The sequence below is a fragment of the Schistocerca cancellata genome, chromosome 2 (assembly GCF_023864275.1).
Source record: "Schistocerca cancellata isolate TAMUIC-IGC-003103 chromosome 2, iqSchCanc2.1, whole genome shotgun sequence".
NCBI classification, from domain to species: domain Eukaryota; kingdom Metazoa; phylum Arthropoda; class Insecta; order Orthoptera; family Acrididae; genus Schistocerca; species Schistocerca cancellata.
This window is the reverse complement of record NC_064627.1, coordinates 752862452-752879883: the sequence shown is the minus strand read 5'-3', so window position 1 is coordinate 752879883 and position 17432 is coordinate 752862452. Positions and strand designations below refer to the sequence as shown.

At 51.2% G+C, this 17432-nt stretch overlaps 8 non-coding genes across 8 annotated transcripts; all 8 read left to right on the top strand.

Annotated features, from left to right (window-relative positions):
* The first annotated feature begins 717 nt into the window (after positions 1 to 717).
* On the top strand, positions 718 to 880 carry LOC126163275 (U1 spliceosomal RNA). Its single transcript, XR_007535194.1, has one exon. It is a non-coding gene; the product is annotated as a U1 spliceosomal RNA (small nuclear RNA).
* Positions 881 to 3011: 2131 nt separating this feature from the next.
* On the top strand, positions 3012 to 3174 carry LOC126163274 (U1 spliceosomal RNA). Its single transcript, XR_007535193.1, has one exon. It is a non-coding gene; the product is annotated as a U1 spliceosomal RNA (small nuclear RNA).
* Positions 3175 to 5308: 2134 nt separating this feature from the next.
* On the top strand, positions 5309 to 5471 carry LOC126163273 (U1 spliceosomal RNA). The gene has a single exon (XR_007535192.1). It is a non-coding gene; the product is annotated as a U1 spliceosomal RNA (small nuclear RNA).
* A 2112-nt stretch (positions 5472 to 7583) lies between these two features.
* Positions 7584 to 7746, top strand: LOC126163272 (U1 spliceosomal RNA). Its single transcript, XR_007535191.1, has one exon. It is a non-coding gene; the product is annotated as a U1 spliceosomal RNA (small nuclear RNA).
* A 2131-nt stretch (positions 7747 to 9877) lies between these two features.
* LOC126163271 (U1 spliceosomal RNA) lies at positions 9878 to 10040 on the top strand. Its single transcript, XR_007535190.1, has one exon. It is a non-coding gene; the product is annotated as a U1 spliceosomal RNA (small nuclear RNA).
* A 2113-nt stretch (positions 10041 to 12153) lies between these two features.
* On the top strand, positions 12154 to 12316 carry LOC126163270 (U1 spliceosomal RNA). The gene has a single exon (XR_007535189.1). It is a non-coding gene; the product is annotated as a U1 spliceosomal RNA (small nuclear RNA).
* A 2129-nt stretch (positions 12317 to 14445) lies between these two features.
* Positions 14446 to 14608, top strand: LOC126163269 (U1 spliceosomal RNA). The gene has a single exon (XR_007535188.1). It is a non-coding gene; the product is annotated as a U1 spliceosomal RNA (small nuclear RNA).
* Positions 14609 to 16720: 2112 nt separating this feature from the next.
* LOC126163268 (U1 spliceosomal RNA) lies at positions 16721 to 16883 on the top strand. The gene has a single exon (XR_007535187.1). It is a non-coding gene; the product is annotated as a U1 spliceosomal RNA (small nuclear RNA).
* Positions 16884 to 17432: the final 549 nt, after the last annotated feature.

The window sequence follows — 17432 nt, the reverse complement described above, 5'->3', positions numbered from 1 at the left end:
AATGAAAATTTGCACAAATATTCGATCGAGCTTTCCACGTCCTACTCGGAAGGAGAAGCAAAAAGAAGTGTTACCTTTTAAGTGTCTTCTGTTACTCGGCGTCGAATGTCGAACGTGCTGATTGATGTTCGCTCTTGGAGTTCACTGACGTCCTGTTTGTTCGTCGCGCACAACACTCACGAGTGCATCCAGCTCTCGTAGAACATCTGACAGTGTGAGCTGTGGTCCTTCAGTTGCTCGGCGACAGACGACCGCGCGTGACAATGCTGCCGTATTTGCTAGCACTAAGGGCTCTCCTGGAAGGAGGGAAAGTAAAGTGTGGCTTGCATTGTGGCTGCAGAAAGCACTCATTCCGCAGATCTCATTCGCGGTTTCAACAGCCGAGAAAGAGGGCTCGTTTGAGACGGAGAGGAGGGCCCGGAGGCGGCAACCCGGACTTGGCCCGCCATCTTCCGGAGGGAACGGTAAATTAACCCCAGCAGCGGCCGGCGCCGCGAGCCGTATGATGGTGCTCGCACAAAATGCATCGTTTTTCTCGGCAGAGGAGCGTTGTTGCGACTGTCTGCCATCTAACTCGACAGCCAATAGCTCTCTTGTAAGGAGACAGGTACATGGACGGCCACCATTCTGTTCGCCGATTGCGAAAACGTCAGGAGCTCTCGTTACATCTCGAGAGCGCGAGGCACTACAAATTCTCGCCTGTGGCGCGACGAAAGCATACTTACCTGGCGTAGGGGCTACCGTGATCATGAAGGCGGTTCCTCCGGGGTGAGGCTCTTCCATTGCACTTCGGTCGAGCTGACCCCCGCGATTACTCCAAATGTGAGTAACTCGGGCGCATAATTTTTGGTAGTCGGGACTTGCGTTCGCGCTGTCCCGGTGTCTATTTCAATTGCAAACGCAGTAATCTGTGATAGCAGTCGCTAACTAGTGCGTCTGAGCACTCGGCCAGCAACGTGTTCCGCAAGGGACTGCCAAACGCAGCAGCACTCGCGCTAGGCGCGTACCACACGTCTGCGTCGACCTGGCGTCAAACCCAGAGCCAGAGCACACTGTCTGTTCGATAAGCGCGGGGGACGCGCACCAGTAGTAGCAGCGGCAGCCGCGAGATGGCTCAAGCGGTCTAACTCTGGTACGACACCCCCATTAATGGTCGAACGGCGACTTTTGGCTTTCTCTGTCCATCAGGGGAATGCGCGCCAAACGCAATTGGACGGCGCGCCATTCCCTGCACGCACGGCGACCGCGGTGGCGCGAGCCGGCGTACACGAGGCGTCGTCCAGCTGAACGCATTGTCGCCTGTGGCCAGGTACATGAGGGGCCGGAAGCAAGCGTCTAGCGTAGCGTCTCAAGACTTGCAGACTTGCAGCACTTGAGGAGCTTGCGGGGATGTGAAATGACGTGGCCAACTGTACCGAAAACGGGGAAGAGAAATTCTAGGCAACAGCAGCTTGTGCTCCCAGGCGGCCACACTGACAAGGGCCAGCGTTGCTTAAATTCGGTGATGGGACGAGAACCGCTGTAGGCTGTTTATTAGGCCACGACAGTGAGCGTTTACTTTCTGTAAGGAATGTCTTGTCGTCGCAGATGTTGTGTTTCATGTGACTACTTTGAAGGCGACCGGAAAAAAAAAAAAAAAAAAAAAAAAAAAAAAAAAAAAGATTAGTAATGAGCAGTTACAACATGGGGAAGACGAAAAACGGCGTGGTGAGCGCAGAAAATTTCTTTCGTGGTAGCTGCACTCGGGGATCTCAGGGAAAGTAGAAAACGCAATGTTATCAGGGGTGCTTTTCTTACGAGAAATCGAGTCAAAAAGTCTGTGTTACGCACGTCTTTAACAGGTGCGGAACTTCAAATCTGTTTATGGCTACTTTACAAGCTCGCTATTCGTCTTCCAAAATATTAAAAGTACACCATACCTCCAGATTCAGCCGTCCCCCACCCCCTGTACAAACTGTCTGTCCTATGGGCGCCCTTGGAGTGAGAACAGATAGGTTTCGAATAGAGTGGAAATAACATAAAACTCTTCTTTTTCTCTCTCTATAACAAGTGTAATTAGAGGGAAACAAAAAGCAATTTAGTTTATCCTTACGTACTGCACGTCTAAGCAAAGATACGAAAGGTGGTGGATTTAATGTCACCATAGCTACAAGGTATCAATCGTTTACCAAATACCGCAAAATTAATCTGCTTCTTCGAAATCAACCCGCTTTCCGGACACAGCTGAAATGTTGTCATGAATGAAACTTTATTTTTTCTCTCTTATGCGTGAAGAAAATATCTCCATATTCTGAATGAAAATTTGCACAAATATTCGATCGAGCTTTCCACGTCCTACTCGGAAGGAGAAGCAAAAAGAAGTGTTACCTTTTAAGTGTCTTCTGTTACTCGGCGTCGAATGTCGAACGTGCTGATTGATGTTCGCTCTTGGAGTTCACTGACGTCCTGTTTGTTCGTCGCGCACAACACTCACGAGTGCATCCAGCTCTCGTAGAACATCTGACAGTGTGAGCTGTGGTCCTTCAGTTGCTCGGCGACAGACGACCGCGCGTGACAATGCTGCCGTATTTGCTAGCACTAAGGGCTCTCCTGGAAGGAGGGAAAGTAAAGTGTGGCTTGCATTGTGGCTGCAGAAAGCACTCATTCCGCAGATCTCATTCGCGGTTTCAACAGCCGAGAAAGAGGGCTCGTTTGAGACGGAGAGGAGGGCCCGGAGGCGGCAACCCGGACTTGGCCCGCCATCTTCCGGAGGGAACGGTAAATTAACCCCAGCAGCGGCCGGCGCCGCGAGCCGTATGATGGTGCTCGCACAAAATGCATCGTTTTTTCTCGGCAGAGGAGCGTTGTTGCGACTGTCTGCCATCTAACTCGACAGCCAATAGCTCTCTTGTAAGGAGACAGGTACATGGACGGCCACCATTCTGTTCGCCGATTGCGAAAACGTCAGGAGCTCTCGTTACATCTCGAGAGCGCGAGGCACTACAAATTCTCGCCTGTGGCGCGACGAAAGCATACTTACCTGGCGTAGGGGCTACCGTGATCATGAAGGCGGTTCCTCCGGGGTGAGGCTCTTCCATTGCACTTCGGTCGAGCTGACCCCCGCGATTACTCCAAATGTGAGTAACTCGGGCGCATAATTTTTGGTAGTCGGGACTTGCGTTCGCGCTGTCCCGGTGTCTATTTCAATTGCAAACGCAGTAATCTGTGATAGCAGTCGCTAACTAGTGCGTCTGAGCACTCGGCCAGCAACGTGTTCCGCAAGGGACTGCCAAACGCAGCAGCACTCGCGCTAGGCGCGTACCACACGTCTGCGTCGACCTGGCGTCAAACCCAGAGCCAGAGCACACTGTCTGTTCGATAAGCGCGGGGGACGCGCACCAGTAGTAGCAGCGGCAGCCGCGAGATGGCTCAAGCGGTCTAACTCTGGTACGACACCCCCATTAATGGTCGAACGGCGACTTTTGGCTTTCTCTGTCCATCAGGGGAATGCGCGCCAAACGCAATTGGACGGCGCGCCATTCCCTGCACGCACGGCGACCGCGGTGGCGCGAGCCGGCGTACACGAGGCGTCGTCCAGCTGAACGCATTGTCGCCTGTGGCCAGGTACATGAGGGGCCGGAAGCAAGCGTCTAGCGTAGCGTCTCAAGACTTGCAGACTTGCAGCACTTGAGGAGCTTGCGGGGATGTGAAATGACGTGGCCAACTGTACCGAAAACGGGGAAGAGAAATTCTAGGCAACAGCAGCTTGTGCTCCCAGGCGGCCACACTGACAAGGGCCAGCGTTGCTTAAATTCGGTGATGGGACGAGAACCGCTGTAGGCTGTTTATTAGGCCACGACAGTGAGCGTTTACTTTCTGTAAGGAATGTCTTGTCGTCGCAGATGTTGTGTTTCATGTGACTACTTTGAAGGCGACCGGAAAAAAAAAAAAAAAAAAAAAAAAAAAAAAAAAAAAAAGATTAGTAATGAGCAGTTACAACATGGGGAAGACGAAAAACGGCGTGGTGAGCGCAGAAAATTTCTTTCGTGGTAGCTGCACTCGGGGATCTCAGGGAAAGTAGAAAACGCAATGTTATCAGGGGTGCTTTTCTTACGAGAAATCGAGTCAAAAAGTCTGTGTTACGCACGTCTTTAACAGGTGCGGAACTTCAAATCTGTTTATGGCTACTTTACAAGCTCGCTATTCGTCTTCCAAAATATTAAAAGTACACCATACCTCCAGATTCAGCCGTCCCCCACCCCCCTGTACAAACTGTCTGTCCTATGGGCGCCCTTGGAGTGAGAACAGATAGGTTTCGAATAGAGTGGAAATAACATAAAACTCTTCTTTTTCTCTCTCTATAACAAGTGTAATTAGAGGGAAACAAAAAGCAATTTAGTTTATCCTTACGTACTGCACGTCTAAGCAAAGATACGAAAGGTGGTGGATTTAATGTCACCATAGCTACAAGGTATCAATCGTTTACCAAATACCGCAAAATTAATCTGCTTCTTCGAAATCAACCCGCTTTCCGGACACAGCTGAAATGTTGTCATGAATGAAACTTTATTTTTTCTCTCTTATGCGTGAAGAAAATATCTCCATATTCTGAATGAAAATTTGCACAAATATTCGATCGAGCTTTCCACGTCCTACTCGGAAGGAGAAGCAAAAAGAAGTGTTACCTTTTAAGTGTCTTCTGTTACTCGGCGTCGAATGTCGAACGTGCTGATTGATGTTCGCTCTTGGAGTTCACTGACGTCCCTGTTTGTTCGTCGCGCACAACACTCACGAGTGCATCCAGCTCTCGTAGAACATCTGACAGTGTGAGCTGTGGTCCTTCAGTTGCTCGGCGACAGACGACCGCGCGTGACAATGCTGCCGTATTTGCTAGCACTAAGGGCTCTCCTGGAAGGAGGGAAAGTAAAGTGTGGCTTGCATTGTGGCTGCAGAAAGCACTCATTCCGCAGATCTCATTCGCGGTTTCAACAGCCGAGAAAGAGGGCTCGTTTGAGACGGAGAGGAGGGCCCGGAGGCGGCAACCCGGACTTGGCCCGCCATCTTCCGGAGGGAACGGTAAATTAACCCCAGCAGCGGCCGGCGCCGCGAGCCGTATGATGGTGCTCGCACAAAATGCATCGTTTTTCTCGGCAGAGGAGCGTTGTTGCGACTGTCTGCCATCTAACTCGACAGCCAATAGCTCTCTTGTAAGGAGACAGGTACATGGACGGCCACCATTCTGTTCGCCGATTGCGAAAACGTCAGGAGCTCTCGTTACATCTCGAGAGCGCGAGGCACTACAAATTCTCGCCTGTGGCGCGACGAAAGCATACTTACCTGGCGTAGGGGCTACCGTGATCATGAAGGCGGTTCCTCCGGGGTGAGGCTCTTCCATTGCACTTCGGTCGAGCTGACCCCCGCGATTACTCCAAATGTGAGTAACTCGGGCGCATAATTTTTGGTAGTCGGGACTTGCGTTCGCGCTGTCCCGGTGTCTATTTCAATTGCAAACGCAGTAATCTGTGATAGCAGTCGCTAACTAGTGCGTCTGAGCACTCGGCCAGCAACGTGTTCCGCAAGGGACTGCCAAACGCAGCAGCACTCGCGCTAGGCGCGTACCACACGTCTGCGTCGACCTGGCGTCAAACCCAGAGCCAGAGCACACTGTCTGTTCGATAAGCGCGGGGGACGCGCACCAGTAGTAGCAGCGGCAGCCGCGAGATGGCTCAAGCGGTCTAACTCTGGTACGACACCCCCATTAATGGTCGAACGGCGACTTTTGGCTTTCTCTGTCCATCAGGGGAATGCGCGCCAAACGCAATTGGACGGCGCGCCATTCCCTGCACGCACGGCGACCGCGGTGGCGCGAGCCGGCGTACACGAGGCGTCGTCCAGCTGAACGCATTGTCGCCTGTGGCCAGGTACATGAGGGGCCGGAAGCAAGCGTCTAGCGTAGCGTCTCAAGACTTGCAGCACTTGAGGAGCTTGCGGGGATGTGAAATGACGTGGCCAACTGTACCGAAAACGGGGAAGAGAAATTCTAGGCAACAGCAGCTTGTGCTCCCAGGCGGCCACACTGACAAGGGCCAGCGTTGCTTAAATTCGGTGATGGGACGAGAACCGCTGTAGGCTGTTTATTAGGCCACGACAGTGAGCGTTTACTTTCTGTAAGGAATGTCTTGTCGTCGCAGATGTTGTGTTTCATGTGACTACTTTGAAGGCGACCGGAAAAAAAAAAAAAAAAAAAAAAAAAAGATTAGTAATGAGCAGTTACAACATGGGGAAGACGAAAAACGGCGTGGTGAGCGCAGAAAATTTCTTTCGTGGTAGCTGCACTCGGGGATCTCAGGGAAAGTAGAAAACGCAATGTTATCAGGGGTGCTTTTCTTACGAGAAATCGAGTCAAAAAGTCTGTGTTACGCACGTCTTTAACAGGTGCGGAACTTCAAATCTGTTTATGGCTACTTTACAAGCTCGCTATTCGTCTTCCAAAATATTAAAAGTACACCATACCTCCAGATTCAGCCGTCCCCCACCCCCTGTACAAACTGTCTGTCCTATGGGCGCCCTTGGAGTGAGAACAGATAGGTTTCGAATAGAGTGGAAATAACATAAAACTCTTCTTTTTCTCTCTCTATAACAAGTGTAATTAGAGGGAAACAAAAAGCAATTTAGTTTATCCTTACGTACTGCACGTCTAAGCAAAGATACGAAAGGTGGTGGATTTAATGTCACCATAGCTACAAGGTATCAATCGTTTACCAAATACCGCAAAATTAATCTGCTTCTTCGAAATCAACCCGCTTTCCGGACACAGCTGAAATGTTGTCATGAATGAAACTTTATTTTTTCTCTCTTATGCGTGAAGAAAATATCTCCATATTCTGAATGAAAATTTGCACAAATATTCGATCGAGCTTTCCACGTCCTACTCGGAAGGAGAAGCAAAAAGAAGTGTTACCTTTTAAGTGTCTTCTGTTACTCGGCGTCGAATGTCGAACGTGCTGATTGATGTTCGCTCTTGGAGTTCACTGACGTCCTGTTTGTTCGTCGCGCACAACACTCACGAGTGCATCCAGCTCTCGTAGAACATCTGACAGTGTGAGCTGTGGTCCTTCAGTTGCTCGGCGACAGACGACCGCGCGTGACAATGCTGCCGTATTTGCTAGCACTAAGGGCTCTCCTGGAAGGAGGGAAAGTAAAGTGTGGCTTGCATTGTGGCTGCAGAAAGCACTCATTCCGCAGATCTCATTCGCGGTTTCAACAGCCGAGAAAGAGGGCTCGTTTGAGACGGAGAGGAGGGCCCGGAGGCGGCAACCCGGACTTGGCCCGCCATCTTCCGGAGGGAACGGTAAATTAACCCCAGCAGCGGCCGGCGCCGCGAGCCGTATGATGGTGCTCGCACAAAATGCATCGTTTTTCTCGGCAGAGGAGCGTTGTTGCGACTGTCTGCCATCTAACTCGACAGCCAATAGCTCTCTTGTAAGGAGACAGGTACATGGACGGCCACCATTCTGTTCGCCGATTGCGAAAACGTCAGGAGCTCTCGTTACATCTCGAGAGCGCGAGGCACTACAAATTCTCGCCTGTGGCGCGACGAAAGCATACTTACCTGGCGTAGGGGCTACCGTGATCATGAAGGCGGTTCCTCCGGGGTGAGGCTCTTCCATTGCACTTCGGTCGAGCTGACCCCCGCGATTACTCCAAATGTGAGTAACTCGGGCGCATAATTTTTGGTAGTCGGGACTTGCGTTCGCGCTGTCCCGGTGTCTATTTCAATTGCAAACGCAGTAATCTGTGATAGCAGTCGCTAACTAGTGCGTCTGAGCACTCGGCCAGCAACGTGTTCCGCAAGGGACTGCCAAACGCAGCAGCACTCGCGCTAGGCGCGTACCACACGTCTGCGTCGACCTGGCGTCAAACCCAGAGCCAGAGCACACTGTCTGTTCGATAAGCGCGGGGGACGCGCACCAGTAGTAGCAGCGGCAGCCGCGAGATGGCTCAAGCGGTCTAACTCTGGTACGACACCCCCATTAATGGTCGAACGGCGACTTTTGGCTTTCTCTGTCCATCAGGGGAATGCGCGCCAAACGCAATTGGACGGCGCGCCATTCCCTGCACGCACGGCGACCGCGGTGGCGCGAGCCGGCGTACACGAGGCGTCGTCCAGCTGAACGCATTGTCGCCTGTGGCCAGGTACATGAGGGGCCGGAAGCAAGCGTCTAGCGTAGCGTCTCAAGACTTGCAGACTTGCAGCACTTGAGGAGCTTGCGGGGATGTGAAATGACGTGGCCAACTGTACCGAAAACGGGGAAGAGAAATTCTAGGCAACAGCAGCTTGTGCTCCCAGGCGGCCACACTGACAAGGGCCAGCGTTGCTTAAATTCGGTGATGGGACGAGAACCGCTGTAGGCTGTTTATTAGGCCACGACAGTGAGCGTTTACTTTCTGTAAGGAATGTCTTGTCGTCGCAGATGTTGTGTTTCATGTGACTACTTTGAAGGCGACCGGAAAAAAAAAAAAAAAAAAAAAAAAAAAAAAAAAAAAAGATTAGTAATGAGCAGTTACAACATGGGGAAGACGAAAAACGGCGTGGTGAGCGCAGAAAATTTCTTTCGTGGTAGCTGCACTCGGGGATCTCAGGGAAAGTAGAAAACGCAATGTTATCAGGGGTGCTTTTCTTACGAGAAATCGAGTCAAAAAGTCTGTGTTACGCACGTCTTTAACAGGTGCGGAACTTCAAATCTGTTTATGGCTACTTTACAAGCTCGCTATTCGTCTTCCAAAATATTAAAAGTACACCATACCTCCAGATTCAGCCGTCCCCCACCCCCTGTACAAACTGTCTGTCCTATGGGCGCCCTTGGAGTGAGAACAGATAGGTTTCGAATAGAGTGGAAATAACATAAAACTCTTCTTTTTCTCTCTCTATAACAAGTGTAATTAGAGGGAAACAAAAAGCAATTTAGTTTATCCTTACGTACTGCACGTCTAAGCAAAGATACGAAAGGTGGTGGATTTAATGTCACCATAGCTACAAGGTATCAATCGTTTACCAAATACCGCAAAATTAATCTGCTTCTTCGAAATCAACCCGCTTTCCGGACACAGCTGAAATGTTGTCATGAATGAAACTTTATTTTTTCTCTCTTATGCGTGAAGAAAATATCTCCATATTCTGAATGAAAATTTGCACAAATATTCGATCGAGCTTTCCACGTCCTACTCGGAAGGAGAAGCAAAAAGAAGTGTTACCTTTTAAGTGTCTTCTGTTACTCGGCGTCGAATGTCGAACGTGCTGATTGATGTTCGCTCTTGGAGTTCACTGACGTCCTGTTTGTTCGTCGCGCACAACACTCACGAGTGCATCCAGCTCTCGTAGAACATCTGACAGTGTGAGCTGTGGTCCTTCAGTTGCTCGGCGACAGACGACCGCGCGTGACAATGCTGCCGTATTTGCTAGCACTAAGGGCTCTCCTGGAAGGAGGGAAAGTAAAGTGTGGCTTGCATTGTGGCTGCAGAAAGCACTCATTCCGCAGATCTCATTCGCGGTTTCAACAGCCGAGAAAGAGGGCTCGTTTGAGACGGAGAGGAGGGCCCGGAGGCGGCAACCCGGACTTGGCCCGCCATCTTCCGGAGGGAACGGTAAATTAACCCCAGCAGCGGCCGGCGCCGCGAGCCGTATGATGGTGCTCGCACAAAATGCATCGTTTTTCTCGGCAGAGGAGCGTTGTTGCGACTGTCTGCCATCTAACTCGACAGCCAATAGCTCTCTTGTAAGGAGACAGGTACATGGACGGCCACCATTCTGTTCGCCGATTGCGAAAACGTCAGGAGCTCTCGTTACATCTCGAGAGCGCGAGGCACTACAAATTCTCGCCTGTGGCGCGACGAAAGCATACTTACCTGGCGTAGGGGCTACCGTGATCATGAAGGCGGTTCCTCCGGGGTGAGGCTCTTCCATTGCACTTCGGTCGAGCTGACCCCCGCGATTACTCCAAATGTGAGTAACTCGGGCGCATAATTTTTGGTAGTCGGGACTTGCGTTCGCGCTGTCCCGGTGTCTATTTCAATTGCAAACGCAGTAATCTGTGATAGCAGTCGCTAACTAGTGCGTCTGAGCACTCGGCCAGCAACGTGTTCCGCAAGGGACTGCCAAACGCAGCAGCACTCGCGCTAGGCGCGTACCACACGTCTGCGTCGACCTGGCGTCAAACCCAGAGCCAGAGCACACTGTCTGTTCGATAAGCGCGGGGGACGCGCACCAGTAGTAGCAGCGGCAGCCGCGAGATGGCTCAAGCGGTCTAACTCTGGTACGACACCCCCATTAATGGTCGAACGGCGACTTTTGGCTTTCTCTGTCCATCAGGGGAATGCGCGCCAAACGCAATTGGACGGCGCGCCATTCCCTGCACGCACGGCGACCGCGGTGGCGCGAGCCGGCGTACACGAGGCGTCGTCCAGCTGAACGCATTGTCGCCTGTGGCCAGGTACATGAGGGGCCGGAAGCAAGCGTCTAGCGTAGCGTCTCAAGACTTGCAGCACTTGAGGAGCTTGCGGGGATGTGAAATGACGTGGCCAACTGTACCGAAAACGGGGAAGAGAAATTCTAGGCAACAGCAGCTTGTGCTCCCAGGCGGCCACACTGACAAGGGCCAGCGTTGCTTAAATTCGGTGATGGGACGAGAACCGCTGTAGGCTGTTTATTAGGCCACGACAGTGAGCGTTTACTTTCTGTAAGGAATGTCTTGTCGTCGCAGATGTTGTGTTTCATGTGACTACTTTGAAGGCGACCGGAAAAAAAAAAAAAAAAAAAAAAAAAAAGATTAGTAATGAGCAGTTACAACATGGGGAAGACGAAAAACGGCGTGGTGAGCGCAGAAAATTTCTTTCGTGGTAGCTGCACTCGGGGATCTCAGGGAAAGTAGAAAACGCAATGTTATCAGGGGTGCTTTTCTTACGAGAAATCGAGTCAAAAAGTCTGTGTTACGCACGTCTTTAACAGGTGCGGAACTTCAAATCTGTTTATGGCTACTTTACAAGCTCGCTATTCGTCTTCCAAAATATTAAAAGTACACCATACCTCCAGATTCAGCCGTCCCCCACCCCCTGTACAAACTGTCTGTCCTATGGGCGCCCTTGGAGTGAGAACAGATAGGTTTCGAATAGAGTGGAAATAACATAAAACTCTTCTTTTTCTCTCTCTATAACAAGTGTAATTAGAGGGAAACAAAAAGCAATTTAGTTTATCCTTACGTACTGCACGTCTAAGCAAAGATACGAAAGGTGGTGGATTTAATGTCACCATAGCTACAAGGTATCAATCGTTTACCAAATACCGCAAAATTAATCTGCTTCTTCGAAATCAACCCGCTTTCCGGACACAGCTGAAATGTTGTCATGAATGAAACTTTATTTTTTCTCTCTTATGCGTGAAGAAAATATCTCCATATTCTGAATGAAAATTTGCACAAATATTCGATCGAGCTTTCCACGTCCTACTCGGAAGGAGAAGCAAAAAGAAGTGTTACCTTTTAAGTGTCTTCTGTTACTCGGCGTCGAATGTCGAACGTGCTGATTGATGTTCGCTCTTGGAGTTCACTGACGTCCTGTTTGTTCGTCGCGCACAACACTCACGAGTGCATCCAGCTCTCGTAGAACATCTGACAGTGTGAGCTGTGGTCCTTCAGTTGCTCGGCGACAGACGACCGCGCGTGACAATGCTGCCGTATTTGCTAGCACTAAGGGCTCTCCTGGAAGGAGGGAAAGTAAAGTGTGGCTTGCATTGTGGCTGCAGAAAGCACTCATTCCGCAGATCTCATTCGCGGTTTCAACAGCCGAGAAAGAGGGCTCGTTTGAGACGGAGAGGAGGGCCCGGAGGCGGCAACCCGGACTTGGCCCGCCATCTTCCGGAGGGAACGGTAAATTAACCCCAGCAGCGGCCGGCGCCGCGAGCCGTATGATGGTGCTCGCACAAAATGCATCGTTTTTCTCGGCAGAGGAGCGTTGTTGCGACTGTCTGCCATCTAACTCGACAGCCAATAGCTCTCTTGTAAGGAGACAGGTACATGGACGGCCACCATTCTGTTCGCCGATTGCGAAAACGTCAGGAGCTCTCGTTACATCTCGAGAGCGCGAGGCACTACAAATTCTCGCCTGTGGCGCGACGAAAGCATACTTACCTGGCGTAGGGGCTACCGTGATCATGAAGGCGGTTCCTCCGGGGTGAGGCTCTTCCATTGCACTTCGGTCGAGCTGACCCCCGCGATTACTCCAAATGTGAGTAACTCGGGCGCATAATTTTTGGTAGTCGGGACTTGCGTTCGCGCTGTCCCGGTGTCTATTTCAATTGCAAACGCAGTAATCTGTGATAGCAGTCGCTAACTAGTGCGTCTGAGCACTCGGCCAGCAACGTGTTCCGCAAGGGACTGCCAAACGCAGCAGCACTCGCGCTAGGCGCGTACCACACGTCTGCGTCGACCTGGCGTCAAACCCAGAGCCAGAGCACACTGTCTGTTCGATAAGCGCGGGGGACGCGCACCAGTAGTAGCAGCGGCAGCCGCGAGATGGCTCAAGCGGTCTAACTCTGGTACGACACCCCCATTAATGGTCGAACGGCGACTTTTGGCTTTCTCTGTCCATCAGGGGAATGCGCGCCAAACGCAATTGGACGGCGCGCCATTCCCTGCACGCACGGCGACCGCGGTGGCGCGAGCCGGCGTACACGAGGCGTCGTCCAGCTGAACGCATTGTCGCCTGTGGCCAGGTACATGAGGGGCCGGAAGCAAGCGTCTAGCGTAGCGTCTCAAGACTTGCAGACTTGCAGCACTTGAGGAGCTTGCGGGGATGTGAAATGACGTGGCCAACTGTACCGAAAACGGGGAAGAGAAATTCTAGGCAACAGCAGCTTGTGCTCCCAGGCGGCCACACTGACAAGGGCCAGCGTTGCTTAAATTCGGTGATGGGACGAGAACCGCTGTAGGCTGTTTATTAGGCCACGACAGTGAGCGTTTACTTTCTGTAAGGAATGTCTTGTCGTCGCAGATGTTGTGTTTCATGTGACTACTTTGAAGGCGACCGGAAAAAAAAAAAAAAAAAAAAAAAAAAAAAAAAAAAGATTAGTAATGAGCAGTTACAACATGGGGAAGACGAAAAACGGCGTGGTGAGCGCAGAAAATTTCTTTCGTGGTAGCTGCACTCGGGGATCTCAGGGAAAGTAGAAAACGCAATGTTATCAGGGGTGCTTTTCTTACGAGAAATCGAGTCAAAAAGTCTGTGTTACGCACGTCTTTAACAGGTGCGGAACTTCAAATCTGTTTATGGCTACTTTACAAGCTCGCTATTCGTCTTCCAAAATATTAAAAGTACACCATACCTCCAGATTCAGCCGTCCCCCACCCCCTGTACAAACTGTCTGTCCTATGGGCGCCCTTGGAGTGAGAACAGATAGGTTTCGAATAGAGTGGAAATAACATAAAACTCTTCTTTTTCTCTCTCTATAACAAGTGTAATTAGAGGGAAACAAAAAGCAATTTAGTTTATCCTTACGTACTGCACGTCTAAGCAAAGATACGAAAGGTGGTGGATTTAATGTCACCATAGCTACAAGGTATCAATCGTTTACCAAATACCGCAAAATTAATCTGCTTCTTCGAAATCAACCCGCTTTCCGGACACAGCTGAAATGTTGTCATGAATGAAACTTTATTTTTTCTCTCTTATGCGTGAAGAAAATATCTCCATATTCTGAATGAAAATTTGCACAAATATTCGATCGAGCTTTCCACGTCCTACTCGGAAGGAGAAGCAAAAAGAAGTGTTACCTTTTAAGTGTCTTCTGTTACTCGGCGTCGAATGTCGAACGTGCTGATTGATGTTCGCTCTTGGAGTTCACTGACGTCCTGTTTGTTCGTCGCGCACAACACTCACGAGTGCATCCAGCTCTCGTAGAACATCTGACAGTGTGAGCTGTGGTCCTTCAGTTGCTCGGCGACAGACGACCGCGCGTGACAATGCTGCCGTATTTGCTAGCACTAAGGGCTCTCCTGGAAGGAGGGAAAGTAAAGTGTGGCTTGCATTGTGGCTGCAGAAAGCACTCATTCCGCAGATCTCATTCGCGGTTTCAACAGCCGAGAAAGAGGGCTCGTTTGAGACGGAGAGGAGGGCCCGGAGGCGGCAACCCGGACTTGGCCCGCCATCTTCCGGAGGGAACGGTAAATTAACCCCAGCAGCGGCCGGCGCCGCGAGCCGTATGATGGTGCTCGCACAAAATGCATCGTTTTTCTCGGCAGAGGAGCGTTGTTGCGACTGTCTGCCATCTAACTCGACAGCCAATAGCTCTCTTGTAAGGAGACAGGTACATGGACGGCCACCATTCTGTTCGCCGATTGCGAAAACGTCAGGAGCTCTCGTTACATCTCGAGAGCGCGAGGCACTACAAATTCTCGCCTGTGGCGCGACGAAAGCATACTTACCTGGCGTAGGGGCTACCGTGATCATGAAGGCGGTTCCTCCGGGGTGAGGCTCTTCCATTGCACTTCGGTCGAGCTGACCCCCGCGATTACTCCAAATGTGAGTAACTCGGGCGCATAATTTTTGGTAGTCGGGACTTGCGTTCGCGCTGTCCCGGTGTCTATTTCAATTGCAAACGCAGTAATCTGTGATAGCAGTCGCTAACTAGTGCGTCTGAGCACTCGGCCAGCAACGTGTTCCGCAAGGGACTGCCAAACGCAGCAGCACTCGCGCTAGGCGCGTACCACACGTCTGCGTCGACCTGGCGTCAAACCCAGAGCCAGAGCACACTGTCTGTTCGATAAGCGCGGGGGACGCGCACCAGTAGTAGCAGCGGCAGCCGCGAGATGGCTCAAGCGGTCTAACTCTGGTACGACACCCCCATTAATGGTCGAACGGCGACTTTTGGCTTTCTCTGTCCATCAGGGGAATGCGCGCCAAACGCAATTGGACGGCGCGCCATTCCCTGCACGCACGGCGACCGCGGTGGCGCGAGCCGGCGTACACGAGGCGTCGTCCAGCTGAACGCATTGTCGCCTGTGGCCAGGTACATGAGGGGCCGGAAGCAAGCGTCTAGCGTAGCGTCTCAAGACTTGCAGCACTTGAGGAGCTTGCGGGGATGTGAAATGACGTGGCCAACTGTACCGAAAACGGGGAAGAGAAATTCTAGGCAACAGCAGCTTGTGCTCCCAGGCGGCCACACTGACAAGGGCCAGCGTTGCTTAAATTCGGTGATGGGACGAGAACCGCTGTAGGCTGTTTATTAGGCCACGACAGTGAGCGTTTACTTTCTGTAAGGAATGTCTTGTCGTCGCAGATGTTGTGTTTCATGTGACTACTTTGAAGGCGACCGGAAAAAAAAAAAAAAAAAAAAAAAAAAGATTAGTAATGAGCAGTTACAACATGGGGAAGACGAAAAACGGCGTGGTGAGCGCAGAAAATTTCTTTCGTGGTAGCTGCACTCGGGGATCTCAGGGAAAGTAGAAAACGCAATGTTATCAGGGGTGCTTTTCTTACGAGAAATCGAGTCAAAAAGTCTGTGTTACGCACGTCTTTAACAGGTGCGGAACTTCAAATCTGTTTATGGCTACTTTACAAGCTCGCTATTCGTCTTCCAAAATATTAAAAGTACACCATACCTCCAGATTCAGCCGTCCCCCACCCCCTGTACAAACTGTCTGTCCTATGGGCGCCCTTGGAGTGAGAACAGATAGGTTTCGAATAGAGTGGAAATAACATAAAACTCTTCTTTTTCTCTCTCTATAACAAGTGTAATTAGAGGGAAACAAAAAGCAATTTAGTTTATCCTTACGTACTGCACGTCTAAGCAAAGATACGAAAGGTGGTGGATTTAATGTCACCATAGCTACAAGGTATCAATCGTTTACCAAATACCGCAAAATTAATCTGCTTCTTCGAAATCAACCCGCTTTCCGGACACAGCTGAAATGTTGTCATGAATGAAACTTTATTTTTTCTCTCTTATGCGTGAAGAAAATATCTCCATATTCTGAATGAAAATTTGCACAAATATTCGATCGAGCTTTCCACGTCCTACTCGGAAGGAGAAGCAAAAAGAAGTGTTACCTTTTAAGTGTCTTCTGTTACTCGGCGTCGAATGTCGAACGTGCTGATTGATGTTCGCTCTTGGAGTTCACTGACGTCCTGTTTGTTCGTCGCGCACAACACTCACGAGTGCATCCAGCTCTCGTAGAACATCTGACAGTGTGAGCTGTGGTCCTTCAGTTGCTCGGCGACAGACGACCGCGCGTGACAATGCTGCCGTATTTGCTAGCACTAAGGGCTCTCCTGGAAGGAGGGAAAGTAAAGTGTGGCTTGCATTGTGGCTGCAGAAAGCACTCATTCCGCAGATCTCATTCGCGGTTTCAACAGCCGAGAAAGAGGGCTCGTTTGAGACGGAGAGGAGGGCCCGGAGGCGGCAACCCGGACTTGGCCCGCCATCTTCCGGAGGGAACGGTAAATTAACCCCAGCAGCGGCCGGCGCCGCGAGCCGTATGATGGTGCTCGCACAAAATGCATCGTTTTTCTCGGCAGAGGAGCGTTGTTGCGACTGTCTGCCATCTAACTCGACAGCCAATAGCTCTCTTGTAAGGAGACAGGTACATGGACGGCCACCATTCTGTTCGCCGATTGCGAAAACGTCAGGAGCTCTCGTTACATCTCGAGAGCGCGAGGCACTACAAATTCTCGCCTGTGGCGCGACGAAAGCATACTTACCTGGCGTAGGGGCTACCGTGATCATGAAGGCGGTTCCTCCGGGGTGAGGCTCTTCCATTGCACTTCGGTCGAGCTGACCCCCGCGATTACTCCAAATGTGAGTAACTCGGGCGCATAATTTTTGGTAGTCGGGACTTGCGTTCGCGCTGTCCCGGTGTCTATTTCAATTGCAAACGCAGTAATCTGTGATAGCAGTCGCTAACTAGTGCGTCTGAGCACTCGGCCAGCAACGTGTTCCGCAAGGGACTGCCAAACGCAGCAGCACTCGCGCTAGGCGCGTACCACACGTCTGCGTCGACCTGGCGTCAAACCCAGAGCCAGAGCACACTGTCTGTTCGATAAGCGCGGGGGACGCGCACCAGTAGTAGCAGCGGCAGCCGCGAGATGGCTCAAGCGGTCTAACTCTGGTACGACACCCCCATTAATGGTCGAACGGCGACTTTTGGCTTCTCTGTCCATCAGGGGAATGCGCGCCAAACGCAACTGGACGGCGCGCCATTCCCTGCACGCACGGCGACCGCGGTGGCGCGAGCCGGCGTACACGAGGCGTCGTCCAGCCGAACGCATTGTCGCCTGTGGCCAGGTACATGAGGGGTCGGAAGCAAGCGTCTAGCGTAGCGTCTCAAGACTTGCAGACTTGCGGCACTTGAGGAGCTGGCGGGGATGTGAAATGACGTGGCCAACTGTACCGAAAACGGGGAAGA